This window comes from Helianthus annuus, chromosome 15 (assembly GCF_002127325.2).
Source record: "Helianthus annuus cultivar XRQ/B chromosome 15, HanXRQr2.0-SUNRISE, whole genome shotgun sequence".
Classification (NCBI taxonomy): domain Eukaryota; kingdom Viridiplantae; phylum Streptophyta; class Magnoliopsida; order Asterales; family Asteraceae; genus Helianthus; species Helianthus annuus.
The window spans coordinates 80,286,746-80,289,960 of NC_035447.2; positions in this window are offsets into that span (position 1 = coordinate 80,286,746).

A 3,215-nucleotide genomic window follows, 5' to 3' on the forward strand; every position below is an offset into this window, starting at 1 on the left:
AGATTCGTAGCTTCCTAGGGTTGGCTGGATACTATAGGCGATTTATTGAAAATTTTTCAAGGATTGCTGCGCCCCTAACTACGTTAACACATAAGAATGTTAAGTTTGGCTGGGGACCTAAGCGGCAAGAATCTTTTGATATCTTGAAGCAGAAGTTGAGTAACGCTCCAGTACTGACTCTACCTGAAGGTATTGAAGAATTTGTGGTGTATTGTGATGTATCACACACCGGAATGGGTTGTGTGTTAATGCAAAAAGGAAAGGTCATTGCCTATGCTTCACGTCAACTAAAGGTGCACGAGAAGAATTACACCACCCATGACTTGGAATTGGGTGCCGTTGTATTTGCACTTAAGCTTTGGAGGCATTATCTGTATGGGACCAAGTGTGTGATTTACTCTGATCACAAGAGTCTTCAGCACTTGTTCAATCAGAAGGATTTGAATATGAGGCAGCGACGATGGATGGAAACTCTGAACGATTATGACTGTGAAATAAGATACCATCCAGGAAAAAGCAAACGTAGTCGCTGATGCCTTAAGTAGAAAGGAGAGAGTGAAGCCGATAAGAATCAATGCCAAGAGCATTGAAATCAAGAACAGTTTGAATGAAAGGTTGTTAGCTGCACAAAAGGAAGCTGTGTTGGAAGCTAACTATTTCGAGGAAAAATTAGGAGTAACTGAAGAACAGTTGTCCTACGATAAGGACGGAATGTTGAGACTAAATGGACGAATATGGGTTCCTGTATACGGAGGACTTCGGACTGTTATCCTCAAGGAAGCCCACAGTTCCAAGTATTCCGTTCATCCTGGAGCTGATAAGATGTACAAGGATTTAAAGGCAAACTATTGGTGGATAGGCTGAAGAAGTCTATAGCTGCTTATGTAGCTAAATGCTTGACGTGTGCTCAAGTTAAGGCTGAACATCAGAAGCCGTCAGGTTTGCTACAACAGCCTGAGATTCCCACTTGGAAATGGGAAATGGTGACGATGGATTTCATCACCAAGTTGCCTAAGACGAAAAAAGGAAATGATACTATATGGGTCATAGTTGATAGACTGACTAAGTCAGCACATTTCCGACCCATTAAAGAGACCTTCAGCTCTGACATGTTAGCCCAACTGTACGTGGATAAGATTGTATCCTTACATGGCGTACCAGTATCCATTATCTCGGATCGAGATACTAGGTACACGTCTCATTTTTGGAAGAGTTTCCAACAGTCTCTGGGCACCCAATTGAATTTCAGTACGGCTTACCATCCTCAGACGGATGAGCAAAGTGAGCGTACTATTCAAACGTTGGAAGACATGCTGTGTGCATGTGTAATTGATCTAGGTGGTAGTTGAGACAGGCATCTACCTTTGGTCGAGTTCTCCTATAACAATAGCTAACATACCAGCATTCAGGCTGCACCTTTTGAGGCACTATATGGTAGGAAGTGCAGAACGCCCATCTGTTGGGCAGAAGTAGGAGATACTCAATTATCAGGTCCTGACATAGTCTTCGAGAGACAAGATTGTCCAGATTCGCGATCGCCTAAAAGCTGCCCGAGATAGACAGAAGAGCTATGCAGATAAAAGGCGAAAACCTCTCAAGTTTGAGGTTGGCGATAAAGTTTTACTCAAAGTGTCACCCTGGAAAGGGGTGATGTGATTCGGTAAGAAAGGTAAGTTAAGCCCAAGGTATATAGGACCATTCGAGATCATTGAATGCATTGGATCAGTGGCTTATAAGTTCAACTTACCTGAAGAGCTCAGTGGTATTCATAACGTATTCCATGTCTGCAATCTGAAGAAGTGTCTAGCTGACGAGTCGCTAGTCATACCACACGCAAATGTGCACATAGACGAGAGCTTAAAATTTGTGGAGAAACCTGTGTCGATTGAGGATCGACAGGTAAAAAGGCTTCGAAGGAAGCTTGTGCCTATTTGTTAAGGTGAAATGGGATGCCCGCAGAGGTCCTGAATATACGTGGGAGTTAGAGTCCACAATGAAAGAGAAATACCCTCAATTATTTCCATAAATCTCGAGGTCGAAATTCTTTTAAGGGGGTGAGGATGTAACACCTCGAAAATTTATGTCCAATAATGTATGAACACGTGTCATAAGCTCTGAACGTGTGAAAGAATACTTTAGCGGGACTAAAGTTGACAAACGGGGAAACTATGTGAATATAAGTGTCCAAAGTGTCAACAATGGATAAATATATTCAAAAATAGCCCCACACAATGTTTATACCTTCAAACGAATAAATCATGGATCATACAAAGCTAAATATGAAAGAAAGTGAGGAATTACAAACTACAGGGGCTAAATGTGTCAACATGTGCAAAGTATACCTCTGAGTGACCTTTTGGCAGACCCGAAACTTTGTAACGATAAAATATACTCATTAGAATATGTGGTTAAAATTTCATAAAGTTTCGTTATCGTATGAGAAAGTTATGATCAAATTCGTGTACGAGGGGTTAAAAGCGTCAACGTTGAATTCTAAGGCCTTATGAGTGGTTACAAGGTTAGTCAAGGACTTAACCAAGTTAGTAAAAGTTCCAAGGCCCTTAAAAATCAAGTTAGAAGGCTGGAAATGCAATTTAAGGGCTTAAAACCACGTTACAAAGGAACAGGGACCAAAAGTGCAAATTGTAAAACTTGTTTGGCAGGTTCTGCAGGTCTAGGCGACCCGCGTAAAGGTCCCCTATGACCTTACACGGGCCGCATCAGGGTGCCAGCAACAGAAACAACCTGCAGCTGCCTGTTAAAGCTGTTAACCGACTTAAAACTCTTGTTTTCTTATACCAGAGATCTCTCCAATGGTTTTTCATGCACTAGGGGCACTTGGACTGATCTTGTAACATGTATAGACTATGTTGGCACCATCTTATGCAATCAAAATGCGTATATAAGAACTTGAAGTTGTAAACATTTCTTGCATTCATTCACAACTTTGCATAAGTTCACTTCTGGAGCTCTCTGATCAGCAAGCCAACTTCTTAGTGATCCCTAAGCATAATTAGGACTCTTGTAAGTGTCCTTAACCCTTCTTAATTCGTTTTGGCTTAGTTAATTAGCTAAAAGTCAAACCGTCGTAATTAAGGTTTGACTTCGAGATTAGTCAATGATTACTCACTAATATCTCGAATTAAAAATACCTTTAAGTAGGTAATTATGTGGGTAACAAACCCCTAAAAGGGTATTTCCAGATTCCCACTTTA